The following is a 13328-nucleotide window of genomic DNA, read 5'->3' on the forward strand; positions in this document are numbered from 1 at the left end:
TTTGTCTGTTTAGACATTGAAATTACTGCCTTTCTGTTGTTTTTATTGTAACAAACCCTATAAGAAACATCACACTGTCACGCATAGGCCGTCTGTATTGTAATGTTGTTGACTCTGTAAACAAGTGAGTTCAAGAGTGTGAACATTTTGATGACTGTTGAGGTCTTGTGCCAAAATGACTTTGAAAAGAATTATGCCAATTTACAATATGTAAGTTATATTCTCCATTTATATGCTCTCCATCTATAAGATCCTTTCTTGCCAGTAAGTTACATATATGTGTATATAGTTATATATAAAAATCTATATAGTTATATAATAAATCTATATAGTTATATATATTTGTATATATATCTATATAGCCATATATATAAATATATATTTGTATATAACTATATATAATTATATATTTATATATCTATATATAGTATTTATATATCTATATATAACTATATATAGATATATAAATATATAATTATATATATATATTTTTTGAGGTGGCTTCTCACTCTCTCACCCAGGCTGGAGTGCAGTGGCGTAATCTCGACTTACTACAACCTTTGCCTCCTGGGTTCCAGTGATTCTCCTGCCTCAGCCTCCCAGGTAGCTGGGACTACAGGCACAGGCCACCATGCCCAGCTAGTTTTATATTTTTAGTAGAGACGGGGTTTCACCATGTTGGCCAGGCTGGTCTCGAACCCTTTTTTTTTTTTTTTTGAGACAGAGTCTTGCTCTGCGGCTCAGGCTGGAGTGCAGTAGCACGATCTCAGCTCACTGCAAGCTCCGCCCTCTGGGTTCAGGCCATTCTCCTGCCTCAGCCTACCTAGTAACTAGGACTACAGGTGCCCGCCACCAAGCCTGGCTAATTTTTTATATTTTTAGTAGAGACAGGGTTTCACCATGTTAGCCAGGATGGTCACGATCTCCTGACCTCATGATCCACCCTCCTCGGCCTCCCAAAGTGCTGGGATTACAGGCGTGAGCCACTGTGCCCAGTCTGGTCTCGAACTCTTGACCTCATGTGATTTGCCTGCCTTGGCCTCCCAAAGTGCTGGGATTACAGGCATGAGTCACTGTGCCTGGCTGTAATAGTTATATTAATTTAAAATTGTGTTTGATTAATTTAGTAGCAAAATGAAAATTTAATATTTTAACTTATTTTCTGATTAGAAAAATTGAGCCTTGACTGGACATGGTGACTCACGCCTGTAATCCCAGCAGTTTGGGAGGCCGAGGCAGACAGATCACAATGTCAGGAGTTCGAGAGCAGTCTAACCAATATGGTGAAACCCCGTCTCTACTAAAAATACAAAAATTAGCTGGGTGTGGTGGCGGGCGCCTGTAGTCCCAGCTACTCGGGAGGCTGAGGCAAGAGGATTGCTTGAACCCGGGAGGTGGAGGTTGCAGTGAGCCGAGATGGCGCTACTGCACTCCAGCCTGGGAGACACAGCGAGACTCTGGCTCAAAAAAAAAAAAAAGAAAAAAGAAAAAGTGAGCCTTATTTCATCTATTTGTCTACTGGTTATAGTTCTTTGAATGATAGCCTTATGTCCTTTTCCCATTTTTTTCATTGGAGTCTTTTCTTTTCCTTTTTTTTTTTTTTTTTTTTTTTTTTTTTGAGACAGGGTCTTGCACTGTAGCTCAGGCTGGGGTGCAGTGGTACAATTATGTCTCACTGCAGCCTTGACCTCCCAGGCTCAGTGGATCCTTCCACTACAGCCTTCCCAGTAGCTGGGAGCACAGGCATATGCCATCATGCCCTGCTAAATTTGCTTTTTTTTTTTTTTGACAGTCTCACTCTGTTGCCCAGGCTGTAGTGCAGTGGCGCGATCACAGCTTACTGCAACCTCCACTTCCCGGGTTCAAATGATTCTCGTGTGTCAGCTTCCCTAGTAGTTGGGATTATAGGAACATGCCACCATACCAAGCTCATTTTTTTGTATTTTTAGTAGAGACAGGGTTTTACCATGTTGGCCAGGCTGATCTTGAACTTCTGGCCTCAAATGATCCTCCCACCTTGGCCTCCCAAAGTTCTGGGATTACAGGTGTGAGCCACAGTGCCTGACCCATTGGAGACTTTTTTTTTGAGACAGAGTTTCGCTCTTGGCGTCCAGGCTGGAGTGCAATGGTGTGATCTTGGCTCACTGCAACCTCTGCCTCCCAGGTTCAAGCAATTCTCCTGCCTCAGCCTCTTGAGTAGCTGGGATTACAGGTGTGTGCCACCACACCCATCTAATTTTTGTACTTTTAGTAGAGATGGGTTTTCACCATGTTGGCCAGGCTGGTCCCAAACTTTTGACCTCAGGTGATTCACCCGACTTGGACTCCCAAAGTGACAGGATTACAGGCATGAGCCGCCATGCCTGGCCTGGAGACATTTTTAAAAAACCAATTAATGGATTTTTCTCATGTAGTGAAGATATTAATGCTTTGGTCAGATTTGGTGCAAATATTTTTCCTGGTCAGTTTGCATTTTAATAGTTTGATTTTTTTATTTTTGACATTTTTAAAAGTTCATATAGTCAGATATACCACTTTTTTCTTTTTCTTTTCTTTTTTTTTTTTTTTTTTTGAGATGGAGTCTCACTCTGTCGCCCAGGCTGGAGTGCAGTGGCACAATCTTGGCTCACTGCAACCTCCGCCTCCTGAGTTCAAGCGATTCTCCTGCCTTACCCTTCTGAGTAGCTGGGATTACAGGCATGTGCCACCACGCCTGGCTAATTTTTGTATTTTTTTAGTAGAGATGGAGTTTCACCATTTGGTCAGGCTGATCTCGAACTCCTGACCCCAAGTGATCCGCCCACCTTGGTCTCCCAGAGTGCTGGGATTATAGACGTGAGCCACTGCTGCAATCACAGCTCACTGTAGTCTCGACCTTCTAGGCTCAAGTGATCCTCCCACCTCAGCCTCCCGTAGCTGGAACTACAGGTGTGCACCACCACACCCGGCTGATTTTTCTATTTTGTGTAGAGATGGGGTTTTGGCATGTTGCCCAGGCTGGTCTTGAACTCATGGCGTCCAGCGATCTGCCTGCCTTGACCTTCCAAAGTGCTAGGATTACAGCTGTGAGCCTGTAATTACCGGCCCTAATTTTTTATTTTATTTTTTTTCCTGCCTGTGTCCCCCTACTCTTTCTCGTTAGTTAAAAAATACTACTGGAAGTGTATATTGATGTTTGCTGTGGCGTCTATGCCGAACGTACTTACGTCTGTTTCATAACCAGCACAATCCATGTCTCACACTCTCGAGTCTTTCACCATCTCCCCACCGCCCACTCACGCCTCCACCGGCTCTAGTGTGGATTCTATCCCAGTTACACCAACAGAACAGCTCTTGCTCTCTCTTGACTCACTATTGGCCTTTCTGTTCTTCAATTCAGTGGATATTTCTCAAATGCATCTTTTTTTTTTTTTTTTGAGATGGAGTTTCACTCTTGTTGCCTAGGCTGGAGTGCAGTGGTATGATCTTGACTATCTGTAACCTCCACCTTCCAGTTTCAAGTGATTTTCCTGCCTCAGCCTCCCGCGTAGCTGGGAGTACAGGCACCTGCCAACAGGTTCAGCTAATTTTTGTATTTTTAGTAGAGACCGGGTTTCACCATGTTGCTCAGGCTGGTCTCGAACTCCTGACCTCGTGATCTGCCTGCCTCGGCCTCCCAAAGTGCAGGGATTACAGGGGTCAGCCACAGTACCTGGCCTAGAATGCATCTTAATTGAAGTACTGGAAGAGTTCAGGCCTTTTGTCAACATCCACCTTCCTATAAATCTCACCAAGACAGGATTTGCAGCTTAATGAGGAGCTTCTTGCAGAATACATACAAAGCTGGCTTTCTAGCTGGTTGAAGGGCTTGGTTAAATTGAGCTCAACACTAAGCCTAGGAGGGAAGAAAAGACATAAGCAATTCTTTCTTTCTACTCTTTTCCAGTACTTAAAAAAAAGAGGCATAATTTTTGTACAATAAAATGCACAGATGTCAAGTGTACAATGGGATGAGTTTTGACATCTGTGTACACCTATGTAATCAACCACCTAATTCAGATAAAGAACATTCCCATCAACCCAAAAAGTTTCTTCATGCCCATTTCTAGTGAATCTTTCCCAGCAGAGGCAACCACTGTTCTGAATTCTATCACAATATTTTAGTTTTGCCTATTTTCGAATATTATAGATGTGGAATCATTTAGTATTTACTTTTTGGTGTCTGTCATCTTTTTGCAACATAATATTTTTGAGATTTATGCATGTTATTGCTTGTATCAGTAATTTTTCTTTTTTATTGCTAAATAGCATTCTAATATATCAACTTTTTTTTTTTTTTTTTTTTCCTTTTTAGAGACAGTCTCCCTCTGTCACTCAGCCTGGAGTGCAGTGGCACCATCTTGGCTCACTGCAACCTCTGCTTCCCAGGTTCAAGTGATTCTCCTGCCTCAGCCTCCCGAGTAGCTGGGATTACAGCTATGCACCACCACACTCAGCAAAGTTTTGTATTTTTAGTAGAGATGGGGTTTCGCTGTATTGGCTAGGCTGGTCTTGAACCCCTGACCTCAGGTGGTCCACCGTCCTCAACTCCCAAAGGGTTGGGGTTATAGGTGTGAGCCGCTATGCCCGGCCTCAACTTTCATTTAGTCAGGCACAGTGGCACAGGCACCTGTAGTCCCAACCACGTGGGAAGCTGAGGCAGGAGGATCACTTGACCGACCTGAAGAGTTTAAGGTCTGCCTGAGCAATGTAGTGAGACCCTGTTCTCTAAAAATAAAATAAATACATAAATTTTATCAATGAAAAATAAGAAATCTTGTTCCATGCTAGTAACACAATGAGAGATTACCATATCTTAAAAAACGTATCTCCTTATCTGGCAATGGAAACTGGATTATCTCTACTTTTGGAATACGGTGCATAAAGCTGATACCTACATGATTGTACTTGTCTTTTTCAGGAAATATGCTTTCACTGTTCTTGGATACATTCCTAGGAATAGAATTGGTGGATCATATAGTCAGTGTGTGTTTAACTATAGTTATGAAATACCACTCAGCTGCTATCCAAAGTAATTGTACCCACTAACACTAGGAAAAGTCCAGTGGCTCTATTTCCTTGCCGATGTTTAATATTGTCAACCTTTTAAATTTAGCCATTCATGGGTATGAAGTGGCATGTCACTCTGGTTTTAATTTGCTTTTGCCTAATGTCTAATGGTTTTTTTTTTGAGCCGAAGTCTCACTCTGTTGCCCAGGCTGCAGTGCAGTGGCACAATCTTGGCTCACTGCAACTTCCACCTTCCAGTTCAAGCAATTTTCCTGCCTCAGCCGGAGTAGCTGGGATTGAAGGTGCCTGCCACCATGCCTGGCTCATTTTTGTATATTTAGTAGAGATGGATTTTCACCGTGTTGGCCAGGCTGGTCTTTATCGCCTGACCTTGTGATCTGCCCACTTCGGCCTCCCAAAGTGCTGGGATTGTGTACAGGCGTGAGCCACCACGCCTGGCCATGTCTAATGATTTTAAACAGTTTTCCATGTGCTGATTCACTATTTGTATATCTTTTTTTTTTTTTTTTTCCATTCAACAGACATTTAGCTAGTCCTCACATGAACTCTCTAGCAAAAGTGTTTGTTACTCTGACTTCATGTATGAGAAAAGAGGTGCCCAGAGAAGTTAGGAAGCTTTCTTAAAGCCACACAGCAGGCAGCAGAGCTTGCACTGGACCTCAGGTCTGTCTGAACCTCCAACCCCTCCAACTAATGAGACACCATTAGTCTCATGCTGCCCAATCTAACACACTAACAATGTGCCCAGACTTCTTGTTCAAAGGGAGAAAATTATGATCTATTCACCTTAAGGCTCTAAACAGGATGACTTTAGTCCTAGCTGTCCAGACATCCTTCTGGAAGTTCTCTGTGCCCTTGCTTTTGCACTGCAACAGCAGTTCCCAGAACACTTTTTATTTTGTAAGAGGCTTTTTTGTTTTTGTTTTTGTTTTTTTAATTTTCACAGGTTTTTGGGGAACAGGTGGTGTTTGGTTACATAAGTAAGTTCTTTAGTGGTGATTTGCGAGATTTTTGCACCCATCACCCAAGCAGTGTACCCTGAACCCAATTTGTAATGTTTTATCCCTCACCTCCATCCCACTCACTCCCCCTGAGTTCCCTAAGTCCATTGTGTCTTTTTTATGCTGTTGCATCCTCATAGCTTAGCTCCCTCTTATGAGTGAGAAATACGATGTTTGGTTTTCCATTCCTGAGTTACTTCACTTAGAATAATAGTCACCAATCTCATCCAGGTCACTGCAAATATATATATATATATATGGATATGTACACCACAGTTTCTTTATCCACTCATTGATTGATGGACATTTGGGCCGGTTCCACTTTTTTTTTTTTTTTTTTTTGAGATGGAGTTTTACTCTGTAGCCGAGGCTGGAGTATAGTGGCACGATCTCGGCTCACTGCAACCTCTGCCTCCCAGGTTCAAGTGATTCTTGAACCTCAGCCTTCCGGGTAGCTGGGATTACAGGCACACACCACCACGCCCAGCTAATTTTTGTATTTTTAGTAGAGATGAGGTTTCAAGATGTTGCTGAGGCTGCTCTTGAACTCCTGAGCTCGAGTGATCCGCCCGCCTTAGTCTCCCAAAGTGCTGAGATTACAGACGTGGGCCACCATGCTCAGCCTGGTTCCACATTTTTAAAATTGTGAATTGTGCTGCTAAAAACATGCATGTGCAAGTATGTTTTTTGTATAACGACTTCTTTTCTTCTGGGTAGGTACCCAGTAGTGGGATTGCTGGATCAAATGGTAGATCTACTTTTAATTCTTTAAGGAATCTCCAACAGTGTTTTCCATAGTGGTTGTACTAGTTTACGTTCCCTCCAGCAGTGTAGAAGTGCTCTGTGTTCACTGCATCCACACCCACATCTATTATTTTTTGATTTTTTGATTATGGCCATTCTTGCAGAAGTCAGCTAGTACCGCACTGTGGTTTTGCTTTACATTTCCCTGATTATTAGTAATATTGGGCATTTTTTCTTTTTCTTTTTTTTTTTTTTTTTTTTTTTGAGATGGAGTCTGGCTCTGTCTCCCAGGCTGGAGTGCAGTGGTGCGATCTCGGCTCGCTGCAAGCTCTGCCTCCCAGGTTCATGCCATTCTCCCGCCTCAGCCTTCTGAGTAGCTGGGACTGCAGGCGCCTGCCACCATGCCCAGCTAAATTTTTGTATTTTTAGTAGAGAAGGGGTTTCACCGTGTTAGCCAGGATGGTCTCTATCTCCTGACCTCGTGATCTGCCTGCCTTGGCCTCCCAAAGTGCTGAGATTACAGGTGTGAGCCACCACAGCCAGCCAATGTTGGGCATTTTTTCATATGTTTGTTGGCCATTTATATATCTTCTCTTGAGAATTATCTATTTACGTCCTTAGCCCATTTTTTGATGGGATTTTTTTTTTCTTGCTAATTTTTTTGAGTTCATTGTAGATTCTGGATATTAGTCCTTTGTCAGAGGTATACTATTTGTGTATCTTTTTTTTTTTTTTTTTTTTTGAGACAGAGTCTCGCTCTGTTGCCCAGGCTGGAGTGCAGTGGCGTGATCTCAGCTCACTGCAACCTCTGCCTCCTGGGTTCAAGCAATTCTATCTCAGCCTCCTGAGTATCTGGGACTATAGGCGCGCACCACCACATCTGGCTAATTTTCTGCTTTTTTAGTAGAGATGGAGTTTCCCCATGTTAGCCAGGTGGTCTCGATCTCCTGACCTCGTGATCTGCCTGCCTCAGTCTGCCTGCATCCCAAAGTGCTGGGATTCCAGGTGTGAGCCATTGCACCCAGCCCTCTTTTTTATTATTAAAAATTTTTGGCCAGGCATGGTGGCTTATACCTGTAATCCCAGTAGTTTGGGAGGTCGAGGCGGGTGGATCACCTGAGGTCAGGAGTCTAGCCAACATGTTGAAACCGTCTCTACTAAAATTACCAAAATTAGCTGGGTGTGGTGGCGCACACCTGTAATCCCACCTACTCAGGAGGCGGAGGCACAAGAATCGCTTGAACTCGGAGGGTGGAGGTTGCCATGACCCGAGATTGCACCACTGCACTCCAGCCTGGGTGACAGAGCAAGAGTCTGTCTCAGAAAATAATAATAATACTTTTTTTTTTGTAGGGGTGGGGTCTTGCTCTGTTGACCAGCCTGGTCTTGAACTCTTGGGCTCAAGTGATCCTCCTGTCTCGGCCTCCCAAAGTGATGGGATTACAGGAAGAAGCCACCGTGCCTGACCATCGGTGGCATTTCTTTGGAGATATTTGGGCTGTTCTGAGAAGACAGTTGAGGCAAGAGCCATGTGGCCCAGGGGTCAGTGTGACTTTCTCTAGCCTTTTCCCCTCCAAACCAAGCTGCTCCTTTGTCCCCTCAGGTCAGAAGCACCTCAGGAAGGCTGTCTTACAACCACAGCGGCTCCTGTGTGGACGAAGGCTCGGTGTTTGGAGTTCCCAGGTAGGAGTTCAGGTTTGTCCCCTTTGTCTCTCATGAAGCTCCTGCCTGAATTTCTATTGGGCTGTGAAGGGTCACCCAACCTACAGGTGGGGCCTGGCCGGTGGTCCTGGGAGCAGTGTGGAAGGCTTGGGTGACATGGCCTGGAGCACACAGCACATACTATGTCTGGGACCACACCAGGTCCTATGGTCTTGTTTCCAAACACAGAAAAAGTGAAGGTGTTTTTCTAGCTGGAGGGACGATGGAGGATTTTTCCATCCAAAGCCAAATTCAGTGGAGCAATTGCAAACCTAGGTGAATTAAGAAAAACAAAAGCAGGGGCTGGGCGTGGTGGCTCACGCCTGTAATCCCAGCTTATTAGGAGGCCAAGGCAAGCGGATCACCTGAGGTAGGGAGTTCAAGACCAGCCTGACCAATATGGAGAAATACCGTCTCTATTAAAAACAAAAAACAAAACAAAACAAAAATTAGCCGGGCATGGTGGTGAATGCCTGTAATCCCAGTTACTTGGGAGGCTGAGGTAGAAGAATCGCTTGAACCTGGGAGGCGGAGGTTGCGGTGAGCCGAGATCGCACCATTGCACTCCAGCCTGGACGACAAGAGCGAAACTCTGTCTCAAAAAAAAAAGAAAGACAAAAGCAGGAAAACTGGTTAATGGTTGGGGGTAAGAAAGAGTCTTTGTTTTAGACAGTTGAAAACCACAAGAGGTAAAGCAGGGAATGCAGGCTCGCCCAGAACAGGGAGGACATGCGCTCATGTGTTTATTGGTTTCCGGGGAATTACCATCTTTAAAACCTTGTTGACGAATTGTGCTAGTGTGTAGAACGTTGCCTTCATCAGGTCCCTCTGTTGCTCAAGACCTCACTCCCACCTGCCATGCGAAGACTGCCTTTTGCTCCAGCCTGAGGCCTGGGCTCTTTCCCAGGCTTTTCACCACCTTCCTTAATTTGGCGCAAACCCATCTTCCTAACCTCCTCTTTGAATTCCTACTGAAAAGAACCTAAGTAGGCCGGGCGCAGTGGCTCACCGCCTATAATCCCAGCACTTTGGAAGGCCAAGATGGGCGGATCATGAGGTCAGGAGATCGAGACCATCCTGGCTAACACGGTGAAACCCCATCTCTGCTAAAAATACAAAAAGTTAGCTGGGCGAGGTGGCGGGCGCCTGTAGTCCCAGCTACTCGGGAAGCTGAGGCAGGAGAATGGCGTGAACCCGGGAGGCGGAGCTTGCAGTGAGCGGAGATCGAGCCACTGTACTCCAGCCTGGGTGACAGAGTGACTCCGTCTTAAACAAAAAAAAAGGAACCTAAGCCTCTTCCAAGGCAGCATCCTCACCTCTCGTTACACACCTCATGTCTCTGCTTGGGCCGTTTGCCAACTTAAAGGGCCTTTCTTTTCCCCAAGAGAAACTGTCCGTCTATCATGACCCAGCACCCCTTCTTGATCATGTCAGTCCACACTGGACTCTATTTGCCTGACTCACCAGCATTTCCAGGCTCTACCACCAACTCAGTGCCTGAATATGCACTGTCTTACATTTTTCACTCATTGGTTCTCTGTCTCGCAGGTTAATTCTATGGGAGTAGGAAGCTTGAGATCAGCTTCCTTGGGATTCTCCATAAAAGCCTGCACAGGGCTGGCTGCAGGGAAAATCAAAACTATGCATTCATTATTTGGTCAAGAAGAGAGTTGGCGTGTTAGGCATTGATGAGCTGAATTCAAGGGGTTTGCAATGGTGTTCTAAGGAACCCTAGTTGGGCATGATGTTCATTGTTCTGTCTGCCATCCCTGATGACTTTTAACATCTCAGACTGTGGGCGTCCCACCCCAGGGGCAACAGCCTCATCTTGCTGAAGGTGACTAGCCCAAGTTCAAACAGGACAGGATAATGAAAGTGTGGTGCATGCAGGAGGGGAAATACGTTCTGTTTTGTTCTTAAAATTTCAACATTTGTCTATTTCAGGGAATATGTAGGGAAATGTGAAGGATAGGCTAATTAAAACCCACTGACTCACATCTGTAATCCCAGCACTTTGGGAGGCCAGGGTGGGCAGATCATGAGGTCAGGAGTTCGAGACCAGTCTGACCAACAGGGTGAAACCCCGTCTCTACTAAAAATTCAAAAATTACCCAGGCATGGTGGCATGAGCCTGTAATCCCAGCTACTCAGGAGGCTGAAGCAGGAGAATCACTTGAACTCGGGAAGCGGAGATTGCAAGGAACCGAGATCATGCCACTGCACTCCAACCTGGGCAACAGAGTGAGACTCCGTCTCAAAAAAAAAGAAGGGGGCTGGGCGCAGTGACTCATGCCTGTAGTCCCAGCACTTTGGGAGGCCAAGGCAGGCAGATCACGTGAGGTCAGGAGTTCAAGACCGGCCTGGCCAACGTGCTAAAACTCCATCTCTACTAAAAATACAAAAATTAGCCAGGTGTGGGGGTGCACCCCTGTAATCCCAGCTACTCGGGAGGCTGAGGCAGGAGAATTGCTTGAACCCGGGAGGTGGAGATTGCAGTGAGCCAAGATCCCACCATTGCACTCCAGCCTGGGTGACAGAGTGAGACTCTGTCTCAAAAAAAAAAAAAACAAACCTGTGGAGAATTTTTCACTTTTATGAGAAGTGGCGTCTGGTATTTCCCCCAATACACAATGGCTGTACAATTTTAAAAGGTTCTCAGTGAACATCACATCTCTTAGACATTAATGAAGTTGCAATGAATAGATTTCACCCATGTCAAGGGGATAGGGGAAGGTGGATGAGACACAAATAGAAACCAGGCCCAGCCCAACATAAAAAAATCTGTGGGCCGGGCACGGTGGCTCACACTTGTAATCCCAGCACTTTGGGAGGCCAAGGCAAGAGGATCACTTGAGCCAAAGTGCTGGGATTACAGATGTGAGTCGGTTCAAGACCAGCCTGGGCAACATAGTTAGACCCCATCTCTACAAAAAAATAAAAAATTTAGCTGGACATGATGGTGTGTGCCTGTAGTCCCAGCTACTCATCAGGCTGAGGTGGAAGGATCATTTGAACCTAGGAGGTCGAGGCTGCAGTGAGCTATGATTGCACCACTGCACTCCTGCCAGGACAACAGAGTGAGACCCTGTCTCCAAAAAGAAAAAAATCTGTGTATCCCAGGAATGACTACTTTTTCTCTGCCACTATTTCCACATCCACACATATCCTTAAATCACCTTTGCTCAACAGAGACAAAAATGACAGCCACATCCATCATCCACGAAGGCTGGTCGTCTGGCCCCACTTTCTTTTTCATTGGCGATGTTCCTTTTCAAAACTCTATGACTTTTACTACGCAAGTAATATATGATAAATGCATAAATACTAGAAAATACAGGTAACAAGAAGAAAGCATTCACTTCAAATCACATCATCCAGACATAACTACTGTTACCATTTTGCCAATTACATTCTTGTTTCTTTTTTCCTGAGTGTATATACAGAAATATGTAAATCTGTAAGAGCAGTATCATAATAAACATACTGTTATAAAGTTTTTCACTCATCGGTATAATTTTGATCATATTTTCTTTTCTTTTCTTTCTTTTTTGATATGAAGTCTTGCTCTGTCACCCAGGCTGGAGTGCAGTGGTGTGATCTCAGCTCACTCCAACCTGTGCTTCCCGGGTTCAAATGATTCTCTGCCTCAGCCTCCTGAGTAGCTGGGATTACAGACACGTGCCACTATGCCCAGCTAATTTTTGTATTTTTAGAAGAGATGGGTTTCACCATGTTGGTCAGGCTGATCTCGAATTCCTGACCTTGTGATCTGCCCACCTCAGCCTCCCGAAGTGCTGAGATTACAGGCATGAGCCACTGTGCCCAGCTCTTTTTTTTTTTTTTTTTTTGAGATGGAGTTTCGCTCTTGTTGCTCAGGCTGGAGTGCAATGGTGCCATCTTGGCTCACCGCAACCTCCACCTCCCGGGTTCAAGTGATTCTCCTGCTTCAGCCTCCCAAGTAGCTGGGTTTACAGGCATGCCCACCATGCCTGCCTAATTTTGTATTTTTAGTAGAGATGGGGTTTCTCCATGTTGGTCAGGCTGGTCTCGAACTCCTGACCTCAGGTGATCCGCCAGCGGCAACCTCCCAAAGTGCTGGGATTACAGGAGTGAGCCACCATGCCCAGCCATGTTTTCGTATCAGTAATCATCTACATAATTTTTTTTTTTTTGATGAGGTCTCGCTTTGTCACCCAGGCTGGGGTGTGGTAGCACTATCTTGGCTCACTGCAACCTCCACCTCCCAGGTTCAAGCGATTCTCCTGTCTCAGCCTCCCGAGTAGCTGGGACTACAGGCACGAGCCACCACACCCGGCTAATTTTTGTAATTTTAGTAGATACAGGGTTTCACCATGTTGGCCAGGATGATCTCAATCTCCTGAACTTGTGGTCCGCCCGCCTCAGCCTCCCAAAATGTTGGGATTACAGGTGTGAGCCACCACGCCTGGCCTCATCTACATCATTTTTAATGGTTAACAATAATTCTTTTGTGTGGAGGTATCATTTTGTGTGTGTTTGTGTGTATGTATAACTGTGGTTATTGTTTTGTTTTGGTTAGGGACAGAGTTTTGTTCTGTTGCCCAGGCTGAAGTGCAGTAGCACTGTTATAGCTTACTGAAACCTCGAACTTCTGGACTCCATTGATCCTCCCACCTCAACCTCCCAAGTAGCTGGGATTACAGGTGTGTGTCTCTACACCTGGATTTTTCCTTGTTTAAATTTTTTTGTAGAGATAGAGATCTCATTTTGTTGCCCAGGTTGGTTGTGAACTCCTGGCCTCAAGTGATCCTCCTGCCTTGGCCTCCCAAAGTGCTGGGATTGCAGGTGTGAGCC

General features: G+C 45.0%; 1 protein-coding gene and 1 long non-coding RNA gene across 2 annotated transcripts in view; one reads left to right on the forward strand and one right to left on the reverse strand.

The window, feature by feature from the left end:
• UPF2 (UPF2 regulator of nonsense mediated mRNA decay) overlaps positions 1–13328 on the reverse strand; it is a 484524-nt gene that overhangs the window by 367282 nt on the left and 103914 nt on the right. The window lies entirely within an intron of this gene.
• The window catches only part of LOC144331075 (uncharacterized), a 29527-nt gene that overhangs the window by 2341 nt on the left and 13858 nt on the right, over positions 1–13328 (forward strand). Inside the window, exon 2 of the long non-coding RNA XR_013397924.1 lies at positions 8398–8477. This is a non-coding gene — a long non-coding RNA (uncharacterized LOC144331075). The remainder of the gene's footprint in view (positions 1–8397; positions 8478–13328) is intronic.

This window comes from Macaca mulatta, chromosome 9 (assembly GCF_049350105.2).
Source record: "Macaca mulatta isolate MMU2019108-1 chromosome 9, T2T-MMU8v2.0, whole genome shotgun sequence".
NCBI lineage: Eukaryota > Metazoa > Chordata > Mammalia > Primates > Cercopithecidae > Macaca > Macaca mulatta.